Source organism: Ambystoma mexicanum, chromosome 5p, assembly GCF_040938575.1.
Source record: "Ambystoma mexicanum isolate Mex_15411 chromosome 5p, UKY_AmexF1_1, whole genome shotgun sequence".
In the NCBI taxonomy this organism is placed as follows: Eukaryota; Metazoa; Chordata; class Amphibia; order Caudata; family Ambystomatidae; genus Ambystoma; species Ambystoma mexicanum.
In genome coordinates, this window is record NC_090930.1 from 236,006,319 (window position 1) to 236,029,102 (window position 22,784).

Sequence of the window (22,784 nt, forward strand, 5' to 3'; positions counted from 1 at the left end):
GAGTTTATGCTCAAATGGCTGTATGGCCTTGGTGATTTTGATGTGCATTAAATTTATATTCAGATATTAACCGTGTAGCGTTATTCTTTGCTAGTAATGTGGCATATTCCGATTTGTGGCGCGATGTATTGTGAGGTGTTCTGCATTGGGTTCCGGCTTCTGGGTACAGTTGTGTGGTACGTGCTTATGCTGATGGTTGGTTTGACTACTGCCATGTGTACAGGGCTGGTGCAGTCTCCCTCAGGTTACTGCTTTGACTGTTGGTTTACACTGGTGGCAAGCGATGGGGGACTGTTGTTGTTTTGTGTCATGGAATTTTCAGTTCATTTTGATGTACTTGCACCTTCAGATGCCTGTGCTGCATCAGTACGGCAATGGTGTGTTGCCAATTGGGGATGGCCACTCACAGGGCACTTGGGGCCCCTGCATGCATTTGTTCGTTGGCATGCATGGGTGACTTGTACATTTCACTGGTTGCATGGTGTGACTGCATTGCGCCTACGAGGAGTTATGCAATGTGGCCAGGGAGTGGAGTACAGGCACTCAGTAGGGCCATTACGGTTGGTTCGCGATGCCGTAGTTCTCGCCATGGCGGAATGGTACTTTCCACCATGCTTGATGGCGTTAGGTGAATGTCCGCTGGGGTCAGCATTCGCGTACCGTTGCGCCATGGCGGATATTGCGGTTTTGCACAGCGCGCGTGCGCGTACTTGGTGCAGTTAGCGTTGGCGTTCATTACGGTGTCGCTAATCGCATCTTACTTTACGGTGACGGGTCATAATCGCAACGGGCGGTATTCGATGGCGGTATTACATTTCCGCCATCGTTTTTCGTATTCCACCAGGGTCGTAATGAGGGCCATTGTCTACAATATTCATAATTAGCAGGGTTTTGCCCCAGAACATGGTACAAATTGGAGTTTGGACTCAAATCGTGGGGGCATTTTTCAAACTAAGACTCTCAAAGTTGTACATTCCTGTCATTTGGTTACAATAAGTTATTACAGTTTCTATAAAATATATATTTGTTGCAATTCAACTCCCCAAAGTTTTTGGGTCCGCCTCCAGAAGTCTGGGTGGGTCAGTGATCACATGTCTCTCCTTGCTGGCAGAGGGCTGTTGACAGGAAACACTCAAAATTAACATACCCCATTCAACAGAAAGGGGCTATTGTCTCTCTCCTCCAGGCTGAAGGGGAAACCATCTCCCTCTCACTCAGAAGGGCCATGTGATATCCTTCCTCCTGTGGTGAGTCTCTGGGGTGTTAAGAGTTCTCAGCCTCTTGGCCTCTGGGAACAGCAGGTGGCTAAGATTTTCAATTAACCAACAAGCTTTGAAGACCCTGCCCCTCTAGCAACTCCTAAATACAGTTTCCCTGTCAGAGTTTAGACCGCTAGCGCCGCCTTGGGGAATTTGTCAGTACTGCATCCATTTTTGGGATCTGTCTTGAATTACTGCATTTCAATAGAGTGGTCTTTTGCTTGATGGAATAGGACCCTTGCTTAACATTGTTTTGATGGCATCCTTACAGTAGAGTGGTGATGTGGAACCCCCCACAAGAAGGTTGCATCTTTGGAGTGGTCTTGTGCCAACTGTGCAGTTCTCCTGGACTCTGGGATGGAATGATGGGCGGCGGCAGCTCATCCCCACATCTACCCAGTCTATTGATTCAGCATGGGTCAAAACCCTTCACAAAACCCCCCCCCGACTACGCTTTGATTCAAGTCGAGGGGAAGTCGGGTGCAAAGGAGGTTTTGAGCCCTTGCGCTGGTATGTCCCCATTATCTTCTTCCAATTCTGTAGAAGGCACAGTTCAGCATCTTTTCCTCCACCCAGTTGGATCGATCGGTTCTCCTCGCCGGTCCTGATGGGAATATTGGGCGGTAGCCCGGGCCCCTCGGGTCTCTGCTCCCGGTCCCCGGTCGTCCTCCTTGGTCAGTCTCCATGGTTTCCTCGCTTCTAGGATGATAAAGCAAAAGTGGCAATACACATTCCTAGACATTTTTCCACCACTATTAATGGTGTGGCGAACATGTACATTTTATACATCCGAATGCATTTTGCAGTCTGATTTTAAAAACAATATATAACAGGGAACATTTGCATTACGTTACTATATTTTTGATATGTGGAATATTTTAGAGTTTGAACTGACTTACTCTGGAGTGGCCCCCTCTGGTATTGCAGAGGACTCCTCCAGTTGCTGCAGGGTGTGCCTGGGATGGCAACACTTTAACTGATTTATATGTACCCACTTGTCTTCCCCCTCTGCCGAACTGCCTTTGGGGATGCGGATCTTGTACGCTACAGGGGAGATCTTGTCTATAACTTCAAACGGTCCCTTCCATGTAGGCAAACATTTTCGCTGTTTGGCCTGGTTCCTTTGGAAATTGTATAGATAGACCCGGTCCCCCATAGTATATTCCTTCCTGGTGGTCTTCAGGTCGTAGTGGGTTTTCACGCTATCAGCTGATCTTTCTAGATTCCGCTGAGCATAGGCAAAAGCATGCTGAAGGTGTTTCCTTAGATTTTCCACATACTCATGAGTTGTGGAGGCATTTATCAGTGTCTGCTCCTGGGTCCTGTAGAGCAAATGCTGAGGAAGCACCATCTTGTGTCCAGTCATCAACTCAAAGGGTGACATTTTAGTTGCAGATGAAGGGGTAGATCTGATGGCCATTAGGACCAGAGGTAGTCGGATATCCCAACTTGGCCCAGAATCTGCCACACACTGTTTTAAGATGCTCCCAATGGTTCGGTTATATCTCTCTACTGCTCCAGAAGAAGCTGGCCTGTAAGCAATATGTAGCTTCCTTTTGACCCCCCGTATCTCACATATCTTTGTCATTACTTCACTGGTGAAGTGGCTACCTCTGTCTGACTCAATCCTTTGAGGTAGACCAAAATGGGAAAAGATGTGGTTAATCATCAGGGCAGCTGCTGTTTCTGCCTTGCAGTTTGGGGCCGGGAGACATTCCACCCACTTGGTAAACAAGCATGTAACGGTCAACATGTACTTGTTTCCTCTAGACGAGCAAATTACAGGGCCTACAAAGTCGATTTGCAAATCTGACCATGGCAGTGTCATCCCCCTCTTTTGGAGAGGCGCACGGTGCGTGAGGGATGATGGCTGAAATTGTGCACACACAAGACACCCCTTCAAGTATTGGTCGAGGTCCTGCACCATGTGTGGCCAGTATGCAACCTCTCTTAAGGTTTCCAGTGTTGTGTGAAACCCCCTATGACCGGCGGTGGCTGCATCATGGGCGTGACTTAACATCAGGCTTCGGAATGAGGTAGGGACCACTCACTGATCATGGCCAGCTTGGGATTTCCTTACCAACAAACCGTCTTGGATTGAGAACATTTTTGGACATTTCATCAACACTCTTAGGTCCTCTTTCCCAATGTAATCGATATCCGTCAGGGGAAAGTTCTCAGGGTCCTCAATGTGTTGGTAAAACTTACAAATTATTGGATCCCCCTTCTGAGCTGTAATCAAATCAGCATCAGGGGTCTCCCTACTCCATTGTGCAGTTGAAAGATCATTGTGAGCATTTGTCTGGGACCTAGTGATAGCATTGACCTGGATTTCCCCCAACAGGGACTCTATTTCGATTAGATCCCCTTGGATGGCCCCGGTTTATGCCAGCTGATCAGCTAAGTCATTTCCTGTTTTGTCTGGTCCCTCTACTTTGGAATGACCCTTGATCTTTTTCCAGTAGATGGTCATCCCATTCGATGTGACCAGATCATCAATATTTTGGATTAACTTCCCATGTTTCAGGGGTTTGTTATTAGCACATAACATGCCTCTGGTTTTCCAATTAACCAGGTGCTCCACGAGCCCGTTCCGTACATAATCCGAATCTGTGATTATGACCAGTTCGTGGAGTTGATGTTGGACAGCAGTGAGGATGGCCTGATGCACAGCCATCAATTCTGCCACCTGACTACTTCGGGGACCAATTTTGTATCCAGCGGAGGCTTCTGGAAACTCCTTCACCCATGCATTCCCTACGCCGGCTACCAGTTCTTTCTCCCCGTGGTTGTCAACATGGTAAGAGCATCCATCCACATAGACAGTGGGCATTCCCTCACACTTGTCCTTCAAAGACTTTGTGTGGGTAATTGAGGTATGCCTCCATGTTGTCCTTGATTTTTAGACTTTTGTCCTCGAGACAGTTTTCTCTGGCACAATTATGCAAGTCAGCCAGACCTTGCGCGAGGGGACTCTTCTTGTTTTGGCCATATCTGACCTCCACAGGAAAGCCTTGCATTGACAGAATCCAGGAAGTAATTCGGGAATTACTCACATTTCCGGCCCGGATTCTGTCACTCTGGAGATATTGCAGAGGCTGGTGTGGAGTCTCCACTATGATGTGTTCCCCCTGGATAAACGGGCGGTAATTCTTCAATGCCCACACCGTTGCCAGGAGTGCCTTCTCACAATCGTTGAATTTTTCCTCCACAGAGGATAAAGTTTTGCTCGCATAGGAGATTACTTTATTGACCTTGTCATGCTTTTTGTATAATACTGCCGTCAAGCACGTATTAGAAAACCCTGTCTCCAGGAAGAACTTGTTTCTGACAGGGTACACTAGGCAAGGCGCTTGTGAGAGTCTTCTCTTGAGTTGTCTTACTGCCTCGGATTGTTCTGGACCCCATTGCCACTTGACCCCCCCTTCAGGAGATGAATCAGGGGTCTAGTGATCTCTGCGTAGCCCTCAATGAACTTTCTGCTGTAATTAGTCAGTCCAAGGAGGCTCCTTAGTTCCCGCAGAGTTGTGGGATCCTTCAGTTTCTGGAGTGCTTCCACTTTCTTTTCTTGGGGACAGAGACCCTGAGGAGTAATCTCATGCCCCAAGAAATTAACACGGGTTCTACACCACTGTGCTTTCTGAAAGGAAAGTTTTGCTCCGGCGGCCCTCAACTGCGTCAGAAATTAACGGATCTCCGCTATGTGTTCCTCCACAGATGAACTTTTGATGAGGACATCATCTACATAAGCCAGGTTACCCCTCGCACCCAGGTCGGGCATGGCCTTATGTAAGAAAATGTTGAATTAATTGCCGGAGTTTAGGTATCTGAAGGGACTCCGGGTCCATATGTACTGTTGGCCCCCAAAGGTAAAAGCCAGTTTGTATTGTCCTCCCTACTGACAGGCACGGTCCAGTATCCATTGGTCAGGTCTATTGCAGTGAATACTTGTGACCCCTGGATCTGGGCCAGCCCTTGGTTAATGTAGGGAAGAGGTCATCAGGAAGTATGGACCCGTTTGTTGAGCTCCCTAAGGTTGGCACAGAGTCTCCACTGGCCGTTTGTCTTCAATATTCCCAGCACCATATTATTGAAGGTGCTGTGGACTGGACGAATTATCCCCCGGGACTCAAGGTTCTTAATTATTTCAGTAAGGGACTCCATGGATGCGAGAGAAAACGATATTGCGTCACAAACACTGGAGTCATTCCAGGGTCCGTGGGAATTGTTGTGGTGTGGATGTCAGTGCGACCACAGTCATATGAGTCTACCGCAAAGAGATCTTGGAAATCCAAGAAAACTTGTTTCAACTTTTGCTTAAGTTCCAGAGTCACACAGGCATCAGCTAGGTTGACTCTCTCTTCCACCATCTGCCTGAAGCCTGGAAAGACTTCTGGTTTGGCTATCTCAGCGGCCTCCTCCAGCTGGGTGGAGAAGTCCTTGGTCAGAGTGCTGATTTGGACTGGAGGCTTCAGGTGGGAAAGGCAGCCATCATGGACCTGGAAAATCACCTCATCCCTCCTGAAGTCACAAGTCACATCTTCCTTACCATAAGGGCAAGAAGTGTACACCAGGAAGTTCCCCCCATGCCGGGTGAAAATCCTGTCTGGTGTTTTATTGTCCTCACTGTCACTGTCCAAACAGTCCTTAGGGATCGGTCCTAACAGTTCATTTCCTAAATCAATGGAAAAATGTCGGTCATCAACCGCCATTCCAATAATGGTGCCTGAGGCTAGAGTAATACTCTTTATGTCGCTGTTATCCACCTCTATTGGAATGGTGTCATGTTCTATGTTGACTAATGGTGTTGGGTTTACCCCCAACCCTTGCTGTTGGAGAGAAGCATTTAGATGTATATAAGCATCAGGGTTTTTCAATTTTTGTCCTCTTTTAACTTTCACTTCCAGGGAGAATTGTCGGGTCCTTTCTGGGATGGTGACTTCCTCTTTAATCTGAATTTCAACTGCATAAGGTAGCAATTGAGCTGACCTAAATGCTTTTTATGGATCATCAAAGCCCATGGGATTATCCGCTAATCGGGACCAAGCTTTGAAGTTTATTATATCCAAACTAATGGCAAAGCGATTGAGAATTTCACTGCCTAAGTAAAAGGCGTCAGTGACGTCTCACACGACCCAACAATTATGGACTATGCTCTTGTTGCCAATGGAGATTTTGAGCATACACCTGCTTGGCAGGAGATGTTTGGAATTAGGTGCTTCCAGGTTCATTTCCCATTTGTCTATCAGTTTGAATGTGGGAATGGCAGGATCTTTCGGGAATTGGTGGAACATGGCTTCGCTGATGAAGCTCTTACCGTTGTTCACACACACTCGGGCGAGAACAGAGTCCTTCCCATCATTTAACTGAACAGGGATGTACATCTGCTCTCCAATTTGCTGAATATCAGCCAGGCTCTGAGCTGATTTCACATCTTTCTGAACTATTGGGGTGGGAATGTCTGGTTGTGGATTGGTAAAGAATTTCAGAGTGTTTCCTTCCAGTGTGGAATAGCACCTTAAACTGGAAGGAAGGTTGATTTTCAGAAATAGAGAGGACCCCTCATCACCAGTCTGTTGTCCTACTGCTATTACTGTCACGTCTGGAATTTGGTTGTTCTGGAAGTGAAATTCTACTTGGTCAGATTTTTGTTCAACCATGTGGCAGGTGCCGTTTAAACTAACATGGCTGACACTCTGTTTTAATTTTATTGGTCGGCTAGTCTGGGACCAGAGGACCTTGTTTACACAATCTATTAGGGGTGACAACCTTCTCAGGAGGTCGTTCCCTAGTAAACAAGGGGTGCCCTCTGGAGTCACTACTTTGACCGGGTGTTTCACCTTGTGTCGCCCAATTTTAATATCCAAATCTGCAGTCCCCTCGACAGGAATTTCCTTCCCATCAAAGTTCTGCAGTTGTCCAGGAAGAGAGGTGAGAGGGATATGGTAATTCTCCCCCCTTCCTGCATTTAGTTCATCAAAGGCCCTTTTGGACAGAAGGGTAGCTTGGGATCCAGTGTCCACCAGTGCCGAAATTGTACCCTGCACCTGTACTTGTACCGGGGCATAATATCTTCCCTCCTTCTCCTCAAGGGGGCACAGATAATGCACATTTTTGGACAACTGGTGGTCTAACTGTCTGGTTTTGGACATTGCAAGAGAAGAGATTTGGGCAGAATTCTGTGGAGAGCCTTGGGAATCTGAAAGAAAAAGTTGGCAACTGGAGATCAGAGCCATTGTGGGTTCCCCTGGTTCCGGTTCTTTTTGGAGGCAGTCACCAGGATGGGTTTGAACCAGGGGATTTCGGTATTGTGGGTTCTGGGATGAGGTGATGGGGGGCGGTAGATCAGTCTCCATATCTCTCCAGTCTGGATTGGCATCCCTTGGGACCCATTTTTCCTTGGGAGGAGTTCCCCCATCTCTGAAGGAGAAGATCCTTTTCCCAGGATCTTCTGAGGATCCCTCTCCCTCAAATTGGAAGACCTGTACCTCCTCCACAAAGTGGGTCTGTTTGGGTTCTTTGTTTCTCCTACCGCCTCTCTGCTCCTTGGGTGGCAGACTTTCAGGGGTAGGAGATTTTGTTTCCGGTTCCTGGTTTTCCAGGGGCTGTTTACAAGTTGGGAAGGAAGCTTCCTCCAAGGCTTTACACCCCCCTTCCCCTTGTGCCTCCTCCCTGGGAACCGGTGGGTTATCGGGGTGCTGCCCCGTCATTGTTCTGGAGCAGCAGGCCCAGAGTTTGGGGCATTCTGCAGTGGCATGCTCATCTGAGGGTTCTGTTGAGCCCTTGGTATGTGACCCAGATCCCGTGCCATATTTTGGACCTGGCGCTCTAACTGGGAAACCCGCTCAGGCTGATACGGGGCTCTATTTTCTCCCCTGGGCTGATCGCGGGAAGGGTAGCTATCCCTTCTCTGGTAATACCCTGGGTTGGGAAGATTCGGGTACCCCTCCACCCTTGGCCTCCCCTCTCCCGGATTAGGTTGTCTGGGTTCAGGGAGTTGGGGAAAGAAGGATGGATGATTTTGGGGCTGGAAATTGGGTGGATACCTGGGAAAAAAGTTCTGCCCAGTGTTTAGGGAATTTCTGCCCTCCTGTGGGAAGTTGGGAGGGAAGTTCCCTGGGTTAGGTGCTTGGCTGGATCCCCCCCCCCCGTTGGGCTGGAGGAGTCCACACATAACCCAGGATGGGTCAGTTTCCCTTGTAGCGGGGACTTACATAATCAGGGGAGTGAGGGACCCCATTTGTGGGACTACCTCCTTGACTCCCTGTCTGTGACTGTCCCGAGGGCCTCCTGGTGTTAGAGTTATTTGGTGCAGGCAGGTTTTTAGGCCCCCCCATCTTCAAATCTAAAACGGGGGCAACCTTTACCTCTGCCACCTTGGCAGCAGCAGGGGTGCTGTTGGTTTTGGGGTTTTTCTGCGCATTATTTTTATTTTCGATGGGCTTCTGCACCTCATAGATCCGGGTAGCCTGTTCAATGACCCAGTCTAAAGATCTTTTCTCATGAAAATCTCTCACGAGCTGGGTCATTATGTATTTGGGTAAGGCATGGAAAAACGTATTGATAAATTCTCTGCTATCCGTGCGCACCCTTCTGGTGGTCTGCGCAAAAGCACACTTTAATTCTTGCACAAACTCTTGTGGGGCCTGATCCTCGCCACATTGCAAATTGTAGGCTGCCTTACGAGCCTCTTGAGGATTTCTGTGCACAGAAAAATGTTTCAAGATGGCCGCCCTGTATGTGGACCACCTTGAATGGTTTTGATCCTCCAGCCCTGCAAAGAAACTGGAGTATTCTGGCGAGAAGGTCCATTTGACGTACTGGATGCAGCTACTGCTGTCCTTCAAATGGAAAGTCTCCATCATTTGCTCATAGAGCTCCAAGTGTTCCCAAACAGAATACTTGGCGTTCTTATGATAAGGCATGATGACACTCCTTATTGCCTTTATTTATTTCAATGGGTCATTAAGCAAGGCCCTTTTTGCCTTATTGGCCTTTTTGGTTCGGGTAACCCTGGTCCATTCATCCTCTGACTCAGAAGCACTGCTCCCAGAGGTGCCTGTCTGATCTTCCAGGTTTTCCCTGATTCTGCAAGCCTGGGAATGGCTGGCAGAATGTGGAGACCTGGTCTCCTGTTTCCTGTAATGCTCAGAGGAGTCTTCAGATCCCTCCTTGCTGCCAGGATTTGATGGGTACCCCCCCCACTGACCTAACTGGGCAGAGGTTTTCGGGATGCCCTTAATGGGCCTACTCTCCTGGGGTTCCCCACTAAATTGCACTGTGCTTGGGTGCCCATACCCGAATGCCCGCCCATCCATTCCTGGGAGGTACTGGCCTATGAGCCCCATACTTCTAGCTGGATAGTAATCTGCCATCCCCGTGGCCCTGGGCTCATGTGCGCGAGGGGACATGGGGGTGGCAGAGTCCAGGGACTGGGAGAGATGAAGGCCTCTGGTACTAGGGCTCCTGAGGTTATGCTCAGGAGTTTCTCTTTCCCAGCGAACCTCATCCCTATCCGCCCCTGCTCCCTCTTGCAAAGCAAGAGCCTGCGCTTTCAGTTCCTCAGTTAAGGCCTTACTAGACTCTATCAGTCTCTCCTGCATCACTACCTGTTGCTGGAGCCTATCATTGTGCTGGCAGAGAGCCCCATTCTCTCTCTGTGCCTCCTGATTGGTCCTGGAGTACTGGGCCAGTCTTTGCTGCAGGAGGGTTACCTCCTGAGCTGTGTCCATATTTGCCTGCTCCTTTCTTGCCAGAGCATCCTCCACCCTCCTGGAGAGCACTTCTTACATAAGCTATTTGTGAGAGGTGAGTGGACTCATCAGGACCAAACGGTCTAGTTGCAGGCAATCGCGCAACATATCACTGAAACAGGGTCAGATATATGGAGAGATCAGAGTCCCCTACATGTGGCCCTGAGTGAACTATATATGGCCCCTAAAGCCAAAGATGAACATAATAAGATTGCCAGGATAGCGCCATATTTGTACCTATATATGGGAGCCATGCAGGACAAATGTGCTGAAGGCCAAGATCTGGAAAATAGGCAACAGATGGCGTTAGAGAAGGCCCAATCTGATCTGGACTCTTCTGAGCAGAGGCTGCTCAGGAGCCAGGAGTCAGAAAAGGACAACAGACAGTACATTATTAAAATAAAGGAGGATATGGATGTGCTGCAACAGGAAAAGGCTGACCAGGATACCAGATTTCTGTCCTTGCAGAAGGAGTACCAAGAAGGTTTGGACTAACAACTGCAGAGCCAGAAAAAGCTGGAGCAACAGTTAGACTTCAATAGGGCATGTGCTGAGCAGGTAATCACCCTAGATAGGGAGAAGGCAGAGAGAAATAAACTGATTTTGAAAGACCTGGATTTCCAGGCAGAGTTTGACCAGGAGCGCCAGAAAGCTGGTGCCTTCCAAAGGCAAAGGGACGACCTGGCGGCACAGATGCAGGCTCTTAGTCAGGAAAGGGATACCTTAGGCCAGGAAGTCTGCCACTTAAAAAGGAAAATGGACGAAAATCACCTGGCCCTCCAGGGACTGGGTGACCTCCAAAAAGAACACCAGACCTTGTTAGAGCACAAAAGGAGGGTGGAGGATGCTCTGGCAAGAAAGGAGCAGGCCAATAGGGACACAGCTCAGGAGGTAACCCTCCTGCAGCAAAGACTGGCCCAGTACTCCAGGTCCAATCAGGAGGCACAGAGAGAGAATGAGGCTCTCTGCCAGCACAATGATAGGCTCCAGCAACAGGTAGCAATGCAGGAGAGATTGATAGAGTCTAGTAAGGCCTTAACTGAGGAACTGAAAGCGCAGGCTCTTGCATTGCAACAGGAAGCAGGGGCGGATAGAGATGAGGGTCGCTGGGAAAGAGAAACTCCTGAGCATAACCTCAGGAGCCCTAGTACCAGAGGCCTTCATCTCTCCAAGTCCCTGGACTCTGCCACCCCCATGTCCCCTCGCGCACATGAGCCCAGTGCCACGGGGATGGCAGATTACTAACCAGCTAGAAGTATGGGGATATTAGGCCAGTACCTCCCAGGAATGGATGGGCGGGCATCCGGGTATGGGCACCCAAGCACAGTGCAATTTAGTGGGGAACCCCAGGAGAGTAGGCCCATTAAGGGCATCCTGAAAACCTCTGCCCAGTTAGGTCAGTGGGGGGGGGTACCCATCAAATCCTGGCAGCAAGGAGGGATCTGAAGACTCCTCTGAGCATTACAGGACACAGGAGACCAGGTCCCCACATTCTGCCAGCCATTCCCAGGCTCGCAGAATCCGGGAAAACCTGGAAGATCAGACGGGCACCTCTGGGAGCAGTGCTTCTGAGTCAGAGGATGAATGGACCAGGGTTACCCGAACCAAAAAGGCCAATAAGGCAAAAAGGGCCTTGCTTAAGGACCCATTGAAACAAATAAAGGCAATAAGGAGTGTCATCATGCCTTATCATAAGAACGCCAAGTATTCTGTTTGGGAACACTTGGAGCTCTATGAACAAATGATGGAGACTTTCCATTTGAAGGACATCAGTAGCTGCATCCAGTACGTCAAATGGACCTTTTCACCAGAATACTCCAGTTTCTTTGTAGGGCTGGAGGACCAAAGCCATTCAAGATGGTCCGCATATAGGGCGGCCATCTTGAAACATTTTTCTGTGCACAGAAATCCTCAAGAGGCTCGCAAGGCAGCCTACAATCTGCAATGTGGGGAGGATCAGGCCCCACAAGAGTTTGTGCAAGAATTAAAGCGTGCTTTTGCGCAGACCACCAGAAGGGTGCGCACGGATAGCAGAGAATTTATCAATGCGTTTTTCCATGCCTTACCCAAATACATAATGACCCAGCTCGTGAGAGATTTTCATGAGAAAAGATCTTTAGACTGGGTCATTGAACAGGCTACCCGGATCTATGAGGTGCAGAAGCCCATAGAAAATAAAAGTGATGCGCAAAAAAAAACCCAAAACCAACAGCACCCCTGCTGCTGCCAAGGTGGCGGAGGTAAAGGTTGCCCCTGTTTTAGATTTGGAGATGGGGGGCCTAAAAACCTGCCTGCACCATATAATTCACAGCCCAGAAGGCCCTCGGGCCAGTCACAGACAGGGAGTCGAGGAGGTACTCCCACAAATGGGGTCCCCCGCTCCCCTGACTATGTAAGTACCAGCTACAAGGGAAACCGACCAATCCTGGGTTATGTGTGGGCTCCTCCAGCCCAAGGGGGGGGATCCAGCCAAGCACCTGACCCGGGGAACTTCCCTCCTAACTTCCCCCAGGAGGGCAGAAATTCACCAAATCCTGGGCAGAACTTTTTCCCCAGGTATCCACCCAATTTCCAGCCCCTAAATCATCCATTCTTCTTTCCCCAATTCCCTGAGCCCAGACAACCTAATCCAGGAGAGGGGAGGCCAAGGCTGGAGGGGTACCCAAATCTTCCCAATCCGGGGTATTACCAGAGAAGGGATAGCTACCCTTCCCGGGATCAGCCCAGGGGAGAAAATAGAGCCCTGTATCAGCCTGAGCGGTTTTCACAACTTGAGCGCCAGGTCCAAAATATGGCACGAGATCTGGGTCACATAATGAGGGCTCAACAGAACCCTCAGATGAGTATGCCACCGCAGAATGCCCCAAACTCTGGACCTGGTGCTCCAGAACAATGACGGGGGCAGCACCCATATAAACCCACCGGTTCCCAGGGAGGAGGCACAAGGGGAAGGGGGGTGTAAAGCCTTGGAGGAAGCTTCCTTCCCAACTTGTAAACAGCCCCTGGAAAACCAGGAACCGGAAACAAAATCTCCTGCCCCTGAAAGCCTGCCTCCCAAGGAACAGAGTGGGGGTAGGAGAAACAAAGGACCCAAACAGACCCACTTTGTGGAGGAGGTACAGGTCTTCCAATTTGAGAGAGAGGGATCCTCAGAAGATCCTGGGAAAATGATCTTCTCCTTCAGAGATGGGGGAACTCCTCCCAAGGAAAAATGGGTCCCAAGGGATGCCAATTCAGACTGGGGAGATGTGGAGACTGAGCTACCGCCCGCCCATCATCTCATCCCAGAACCGACAATACCAAAATCCCATGGGTCAAACCCATCCTGATGACTGCCTCCAAAAAGGGGGGGGGCGGCCCAGAACCCGAAACCATTTCCAGTTGCCAACTTTTTCTTTCAGATTCCCCAGGCTCTCCACAGAATTCTGCCCAAATCTCTTCGCTAGCAATGTCCAAAACCAGAAAGTTAGCCCACCAGTTGTCCAAAAATGTGCATTATCTGTGCCCCCTTGAGGAGAAGGAGGGAAGATATTATGCCCCGGTACAAGTACAGGGGCAGGGTACAATTTCGGCACTGGTGGACACTGGATCCCAAGCTACCCTTCTGTCCAAAAGGGCCTTTGATGAACTAAATGCAGGAAGGGGGGAGAATTACCGTATTCCTCTCACCTCTCTTCCTGGACAACTGCAGAACTTTGACGGGAAGGAAATTCCTGTCGAGGGGACTGCAGATTTGGACATCAAAATTGGGCGACACAAGGTGAAACACCCGGTCATAGTAGTGACTCCAGAGGGCACCCCTTGTTTACTAGGGAATGAACTCCTGAGAAGGTTGTCACCCCTAATAGATTGCGTAAACAAGGTCCTCTGGACCCAGACTAGCCGACCAATAAAATTAAAACAGAGTGTCAACCATGTTAGTCTAAACGGCACCTGCCACATGGTTGAACAAAAATCTGACCAAGTAGAATTTCACTTCCAGAACAACCAAATTCCAGATGTGACAGTAATAGCAGTAGGACAACAGACTGGTGATGGGGGGTCCTCTCTATTTCTGAAAATCAACCTTCCTTCCAGTTTAAGGTGGTATTCCACACTGGAAGGAAATACTCTGAAATTCTTTACCAATCCACAACCAGACATTCCCACCCCAATAGTTCAGAAAGATGTGAAATCAGCTCAGAGCCTGGCTGATATTCAGCAAATTGGAGATCAGTTGTTCATCCCTGTTCAGTTAAATGAGTGGAAGGACTCTCTCCTCGCCCGAGTGTGTGTGAACAACAGTAAGAGCTTCATCAGCGAAGCCATGTTTCGCCAACTCCCGGAAGATCCAGCCGTTCCCACATTCAAACTGATAGACAAATGGGAAATGGACCTGGAAGCATCTAATTCCAAACATCTCCTGCCAAGCAGGTGTTTGCTCAAAATCTCCATTGGCAACAAGAGCATAGTCCATAATTGTTGGGTCGTGCGAAGCGTCACTGCCACCTTTTACATAGGCAGTGACATTCTCAATCGCTTTGCCATTAGACCTAATAAACTTCAAAGCTTGGTCCCGATTAGCGGATAATCCCAGGGGCTTTGATGATCCAGAAAAAGCATTTAGGTCAGCTCAATTGCTACCTTATGCAGTTGAAATTCAGATTAAAGAGGAAGTCATCATCCCAGAAAGGAACCGAAAATTCTCCCTGGAAGTGAAAGTTAAAAGAGGAAAAAATTGAAAAACCCTCATGCTTACATACATCTAAATGCTTCTCTCCAACAGCATGGGTTGGGGGTAAACCCAACTCCATTAGTCAACATAGAATATGACACCATTCCAATAGAGGTGGATAACAGCGACTTAAAGAATATTACTCTAGCCGCAGGCACCATTATTGGAATGGCGGTTGATGACCGACATTTTTCCATTGATATAGGAAATGAACTGTTAGGACCAATCCCCAAGGACTGTTTTGACAGTGACAGAGATGACAACACAACACCAGACTGCATTTTCACCCGGCATGGGGGGAACTTCCTGGTGTATACTTCTTGCCCTTATGGTAAGGAAGATGTGACTTGTGACTTCAGGAGGGATGAGGTGATTTTCCATGTCCATGAGGGCTGCCTTTCCCATGTGAAGCCTTCAGTCCAAATCAGCACTCTGACCAGGGACTTCTCCACCCAGCTGGAGGAGGCCGCTGAGATAGCCAAACCAGAAGTCTTTCCCGGCTTCAGGCAGATGGTGGAAGAGAGGGTCAACCTAGCTGATGCCTGCGTGACTCTGGAACAGAAGCAAGAGATGAAACAAGTTTTCTTGGATTTCCTAGATCTCTTTGCGGTAGACTCATATGACTGTGGTCGCACCGACATCCACATCACAACAATTCCCACGACCCTGGAATGACTCCAGTGTTTGTGAAGCAATATTGTTTGCCTCTCGCATCCATGGAGTCCCTTACTGAAATAATTAAGAACCTTGAGTCCCGGGGAATAATACGTCCAGTCCACAGCACTTTCAATAATACGGTGCTGGGAATATTGAAGCCAAACGGCCAGTGGAGACTCTGCGCCGACCTTAGGGAGCTCAACAAATGGGTTCATACTTCCCGATGGCCTCTGCCCTACATTGACCAAGGGCTGGCCCAGATCCAGGTGTCACACGTATTCACTGCAATAGACATGACCAATGGATACTGGACCGTGCCTGTCAGTAGGGAGGACCAATACAAACTGGCTTTTACCTTTGGGGGCAAGCAGTACACATGGACCCGGACTCCCTTCGGATACCTCAACTCCGGCAATGAATTCAACATTTTCCTACATAAGGCCATGCCCGACCTCGGTGCGAGGGGTAACCTGGCTTATGTAGATGATGTCCTCATCAAAGGTTCATCTGTGGAGGAACACATAGCGGAGATCCGTTATGTTCTGACACAGTTGGGGGCCGTCGGAGCAAAACATTCCTTCCAGAAAGCACAGTGGTGTAGAACCTGTGTTAATTTCTTGGGGCATGAGATTACTCCTCAGGGTCTCTGTCCCCAAGAAAAGGAAGTGGAAGCACTTCAGAAGCTGAAGGATCCCACAACTCTGCGGGAACTAAGGAGCCTCCTTGGACTGACTAATTACAGCAGAAAGTTCATTGAGGGCTACGCAGAGATCACTAGACCCCTGATTCATCTGCTGAAGGGGGGGGGTCAAGTGGGAATGGGGTCCAGAACAATCCGAGGCAGTAAGACAACTCAAGAGAAGCCTCTCACAAGCGCCTTGCCTAGCTTACCCTGTCAGAAACAAGGAGTTCTTCCTGGAGACAGGGTTCTCTAATACGTGCTTGACGGCAGTATTATACCAAAAGCATGACAAGCTCAATAAAGTAATCTCCTATGCGAGCAAAACTTTATCCTCTGTGGAGGAAAAATTCAACAATTGTGAGAAGGCACTCCTGGCAACGGTGTGGGCATTGAAGAATTACCGCCCGTTTATCCAGGGGGAAAACATCATAGTGGAGACTCCACACCAGCCTCTGCAATAGCTCCAGATTGACAGAATCCGGGCCGGAAATGTGAGTAATTCCCGAATTACTTCCTGGATTCTGTCAATGCAAGGCTTTCCTGTGGAGGTCAGATATGGCCAAAACAAGAAGAGTCCCCTCGCACAAGGTCTGGCTGACTTGCATAATTGTGCCAGAGAAAACTGTCTCGAGGACGAAAGTCTAAAAATCAAGGACAACATGGAGGCATACCTTAATTCCCCACACAAAGTCTTTAAAGAAGACAAGTGTGAGGGAATGCCCACTGTCTATGTGGATGGATGCTCTTACCATGTTGACAACAACGGGGAGAAAGAACTGGTGGCCGGCGTAGGGAACGCATGGGTGAATGAGTCCCCAGAACCCCCTGCTGGATACAAAATTGGTCCCCGAAGTAGTCAGGTGGCAGAATTGATGGCTGTGCATCAGGCAATCCTCACTGCTGTCCAACATCAACTCCACAAACTGGTCATAATCACAGATTCGGATTATGTACGGAACGGGTTTGTGGAGCACCTGGTTAATTGGAAAACCAGAGGCATGTTATGTGCTAATAACAAACCCCTGAAACATGGGAAGTTAATCCAAAATATTGATGTTCTGGTCACATCGAATGGGATGACCATCTACTGGAAAAAGATCAAGGGTCATTCCAAAGTAGAGGGACCAGACAAAACTGGAAATGACTTAGCTGATCAGCTGGCCAAAACCGGGGCCATCCAAGGGGATCTAATCAAAATAGAGTCCCTGTTGGGGGAAATCCAGGTCACTGCTATCACTAGGTCCCAGACAAATGCTCACAATTATCTTTCAACTGCACAATGGAGTAAGGAGACCCCTGATGCTGATTTGATTACAGTTCAGAAGGGGGATCCAATAATTGGTAAGTTTTACCAACACCTTGAGGACCCTGAGAACTTTCCCCTGACGGATACCGATTACATTGGGAAAGAGGACCTAAGAGTGTTGATGAAATGTCCAAAGATGTTCCGGATCCAAGACGGTTTGTTGGTAAGGAAATCCCAAGCTGGCCATGATCAGTGGGTGATCCCTACCTCATTCCGAAGCCTGATGTTAAGTCACGGCCATGATGCGGCCACCACCGGTCATAGGAGGTTTCACACAACACTTGAGATCTTAAGAGAGATTGCATACTGGCCACACATGGGGCAAGACCTCGACCAATACTTGAAGGGGTGTCTTGTGTGTGCACAGTTTCAGCCATCATCCCTCACACACCGTGCGCCTCTCCAAAAGAGGGTGATGACACTGCCATAGTCAGATTTGGAAATCGACTTTGTAGGCCCTGTAATTCGCTAGTCTAGAGGAAACAAGAACATGTTGACCGTTACATGCTTGTTTACCTACGGGGTGGAATGTCTCCCAGCCCCAAATTGCACGGCAGAAACAGCAGCTGCCCTGATGATTACCACATCTTTTCCCGTTTTGGTCTGCCTCAAAGGATTGAGTCAGACAGAGGTAGCCATTTCACCAGCGAAGTAATGACTAAGATGTGGGCGATACTGGGGGTCAAAAGAAAGCTACACATTGTTTACCGGCCAGATTCTTCTGGAGCAGTAGAGAGATACAACCAAACCATTGTGAGCATATTAAAAAAGTTTGTGGCAGATTCTGGGCCAAGTTGGGTTATCCGATTACCTCTGGTCCTAATGGCCATGAGATCTATCCCTTCATCTGCAAGTAAAATGTCACCATTTGAGTTGATGACTGGACGGAAGATGGTGCTTCCTCAGCATTTGCTCTACAGGACCCAGGAGCAGACACTGATAAATGCCTCCACAACTCATGAGTATGTGGAGAATTTAAGGAAACACCTCCAACATGCTTTTGCCTATGCTCAGCAGAATCTAGAAAGATCAGCTGATAGCATGAAAACCCACTACGACCTGAAGACCACCAGGAAGGAATATACTGTGCGGGACTGGGTCTATCTATACAATTTGCAAAGGAACCAGGCCAAACAGCGAAAATGTTTGCCTACATGGAAGGGACCCTTTGAAATGATAGACAAGATCTCCCCTGTTGCCTACAAAATCTGCATCCCCAAAGGTAATTTGGCGGAAGTGGAAGACAAGTGGGTACATATAAATCAGCTAAAGTGTTGCCATCCCAGGCACACCCTACAGCAACTGGAGGAGTCCTCTGCAATACCAGAGGGGGCCGCTCCAGAGTAAGTCAGTTCAAACTCTAAAATATTCCACATATCAAAAATATAGTAATGTAATGCAAATGTTCCCTGTTATATATTGTTTTTAAAATCAGACTGCGAAATGCATTCGGATGTATAAAATGTACATGTTCGCCACACCATTAATAGTGGTGGAGAAATGTCTATGAATAGGTATTGCCGCTTTCCTTTGTCGTCCTAGGAGAAAGAAAACATGGAGACTGACCACGGAAGGCAACCTGGGGACCGGGAGCGAAGATCCGAGGGGCCCGGGGGATCCGCCCAATCCTCCCATCAGGACCAGCAAGGAGAACTGATTGATCGACTGGAGGGAGGAATAGATGCTGAACTGTGACATCTATGGAATTGGAAGAAGAGGAGGCGAACATCCCAGATCTTGCGAGTTCCATCAGTGAAAGGACAGAATGGCCATCGCAAGAGGGGTGGCTTGTGGGATGTTTTTACCCATGCATCCAAGCCCTACCATAAAACTGTGCAGTACTGGCATGGAAAACATCATGATGGCCAGAACTCCCCAGAGAGTGCACAGGGAAAACATGAAGAATAGGCTGCCACCCATTTTTGCCTATGTTGTGAGCACAGGAGGGCACAGCCTAAAACCACCATTGGGCTACACACACAGTAGCCTGAAACCATTGGGAATGGCAATGCTGATTGCCAAAAAGCAACTCAGAACTGTGAGGAATTCATTTTCTTAATCCCAAAAATGGTTGCAATACCGGTACTCACCACTATCAGAAAGCCAGGGTTTTAAAACCACCAGACTTTTGTGTAAAACTGAACAGAGGAACCCAAACCAGACCAAGGAAAGACTTGCTAAGAGGTGGATACAATGTAAAACTATATTCTGAAATGAAATGTATATGTAAAAAGTGTAAGTTTGATTTAAACTGCGAACTAAAGTGACATTTAGCTGAATTCTGCCTGACAACTACCCCCGACAGGAGAAACCTGCTCAGCCACTCTTCCCAGGCCTAGCTGCATCCTGCTTCCCCACCAAAAGGAGTTGACACCTCTCTGATTAGATTAGGGGAGGGGCACCGCAGGAGGTTGATCAAAGCCTTGTCCTGGACTCAGGCAAATGTTATATTGGGGGGCCGTAAAGTGGCTTCCTCTTGGGAAAAGTGGGAGGAGCTGGAGGCAGGGGCAGACAGAAGCTTCCCCCATGTGCTTTGGAACCTAAACCACACCCATCTGGGCCAGAGCATAATTTTAAAAAAGATGGATAATTCATAGTACGGACTTGTAAGAATTATATAAGTAATATCATTATTCTTGTGATTTTTCTGTGCACGTTTTAAGAGGTGTTAGGACCCTGTGGTGTATGCTGGGGGGTTGCTAGCGGAAAATAGGGTCTTACTCCAAATGTCTGCATGTTAAAAATCTGACACTTCATCAGTTAGTGTCCATACTCCTTGCGCACATGTGTGTAATTCTTGGTAAATGTCCGATATTGGTAAACCAGTCAAAAAGTGCAAAATGTTGTCATTTTTTAATGCAAGCCCCCAGGAAGATCAGAGGCGGACAAGCATGGACCATAAGGAATATATAATGTGTACATGTAATTTCAACAAATTGTGTATCTGGGAAATATGTATTTGAATCAAATATAGATTTGTGGGCAAACTGACCAGGGGAGGATCCTCTGACCCATAAACAGACCTCATCATGATGACAATCCATTTCCTTCCCCCAATCATGGGAGAGGGGAGAATTGGGCCAATGACAAGTAGAGAGGGGCAGGTTCAGTTATGCCACGCACACACCCACTTCCAAAACACATAAAAAAGAGACTGCTGGGACAGGTAGAGAGATTCAATTCCATTTTCTGCGGGACGCTCTGCCGGGAGACTCCAGACTTCACATCCATCAATCTTCAGAGACCAGAAATTTACTTCAGAACTTAAAGCAAGGGCCTAAACCCACAAACTGAGAACTCTTCTCAGCAGTCCTCAGCATCCTTAAAATCATTTGCAAACTATTCCACAGCCGGGCAAGCTGTCTGAATTCTTTGCCAAGAACCTTTGCCAGTACCCAGAAAGCAGTGTTACATCCAGAATCCACTTGATCTGGACCGGAAAGCAGAGCAGTATCCAGAACCAGAGGCCGCTGTATCCAGAGAGGCTAGACCAGCAGAGCAGACCAGACCCAGACCGCTGTGAGCAGAACCAGAGATCCGGATCGCTGTGAGCAGAACCAGTGCCTGATTGACCCGCCGAGCAGAGAGAACCGCCGCTGGACGTGTTGACCAGATCCGTGACGAGGCCTATTTCAAATTTATATTGTGAGTACCTAGCAGAACTGTGCAAAACCAATCTCTTATTTAAAATAATCTAATCCAAACTATGTTAACCTAAGTAGAACTGCCTCCTAGTAATCCTGTCATCTGTCATTCTAAAGCTGCAAACTGTCACCTGTCATTTTGAGTTTAACTTTCATTTTAAGGCTGTGATTCTAGGCTTTCCAACGAACCTAGAACCGACTTCCTACTCCCCAGACTTTTTCCGCAATTGCGATTTACGCACTCGCGAAATTTACCGCGATTTGGCTCAATTTCTCCACTTGTCAAAATAGCAGCTCCATTCTTTCCTTTGTTAAAATCCGTTTGCAACCTGGTAATAACTCATAGAGCATTGCTAAAGTGAGCCTGAACTAATACCAACAAGCATCTCTCACTCACCCTGAATCTCTAGAGGGAATTAAAATCAGTTAGCACATTTTCCCATCCATTGCCATCACATTTAAAAGCATTTTGGGCCTGTGTTTCAAACTTCTGCCTGTTTCCTCTAAGCATGCTGGGGGGGGACTGAATTCCGTATTGTATTTGGTTGTATTCCCGAAGACTGTGTGTGTTACTTCCATCTCCTTGCATTGCATATAGGGGGGGGGGATGAATTGCCACCAGGGGAAAAGTGATTACATTGTCTTTTGTTGAAGCCATATCAAGTTATTTTCTGTACTGCATTTCATTCATCATTGCGTTTCCTTGAACCATATAAAGCATTCTTTCCCACCTTATTCTTCTGTTCATATTCATAAGTTACCTCTTGCTGATCACTGCTCATATTCACAAGTGTAATATCCATTATCAATTTATTTATAGAAGTGTGATATATATATATATATATATATATATATATATATATATATATATATATATATATATATATATTGTTTATATTTCTCAAATAAACCTTTTAAATTTGCAAAACAGACCTACTTCTTGGCTCAGTGAGGTCAGGGGGATTCTAAGAGAGGGGTGTTATATAAGGGTTGTCATCCAGAGTACATGAACTGGACCTAAAAATATATCAATAAGGGTTTTCCTCAGCATCCCAGACTTGGCATTGATTTAGCTGTAGTGTTGAAGTGAAGCCGCTTAACAGTACTATAAAAGTATGACACCTATCAAGGGTTGGGTTTTGATGTGATGTGATTGGGGTTGTTCATTACCCCAGATTATCTAATCTAATTCATGGTACTCTGATATAAGTGGTGTGGTGTGGGCTCCCAATGTGTTAGTGCCATAAGCAGAGCCAATTAGAGAGGCACAATGCCTGGCTCATCTTGCGCTATTCATAATAAAAGGAACGTTCCAGGAACACAGTGTGGAATTGCAAATGGTGGACCCAGATTTTGTGAAATGCACTGATGACCCAAGAAACAACAAGTGTGTGGAGATGCCTTGTCTGATGGTGAAGGGGCAGAAGTATATCAATAATAATTGGTAGGGCAGCACACTACCTTGCTTGGTAGAAGGAATGGTAACATATCACAAGGAAAGAGTAGCATGAGTGATCAACTTCTGTAGTGCATATCACAAAATCTAACATGGATTGCAACCATGGAAACGCCAGTGCAAGTGCACAAGGAAGAAGAATATAGACTCTGTTTCTGAAGCAAGGCTACCGTCTTTGTCAGCACAAACTAACATTGTAACAAAACTCTCTTGATCACAGACATGAAGAAAAGAATGGCGGCTCATGGATTACTACTTGATCTGTGGTCGACAAGCTTACTTGCACCTCCCAGCATCATGGAGCGAGTATGGT